The sequence below is a fragment of the Mycetomoellerius zeteki genome, unplaced genomic scaffold (genome assembly GCF_001594055.1).
Source record: "Mycetomoellerius zeteki isolate Tzet28-1 unplaced genomic scaffold, Tzet1.0 scaffold203, whole genome shotgun sequence".
Classification (NCBI taxonomy): domain Eukaryota; kingdom Metazoa; phylum Arthropoda; class Insecta; order Hymenoptera; family Formicidae; genus Mycetomoellerius; species Mycetomoellerius zeteki.
This window is the reverse complement of record NW_017256991.1, coordinates 73,533-73,866: the sequence shown is the minus strand read 5'-3', so window position 1 is coordinate 73,866 and position 334 is coordinate 73,533.

The following is a 334-nucleotide window of genomic DNA, read 5'->3' as shown; positions in this document are numbered from 1 at the left end:
AATAGGGTTTTAAGCCTTAAGCCATAAGAAATGGGCGAATCACAGTCGACTATTCCCCTCGGATTCGACTGTAATTGGTCAATTTCTTACGACTTAACGCTTAAAACACCTATTGTAGATCCGGTCTTACAGTCGAATCCGAGGAGAATAATCGACTGTGATTCGCCCATTTTTTATGGTTTAAGGCTTAAAACCCTATTGTAGATCCAGGGTAAGGGTTCCTAGGAGCTTATTACGGTTTTTATGACTAAGTGAAAATTACAAAAATGATCAAATTCACTAGATGTTAACCAATGAAGTTATAAATATTCTAGTAAATTCAATCACTTTTGTA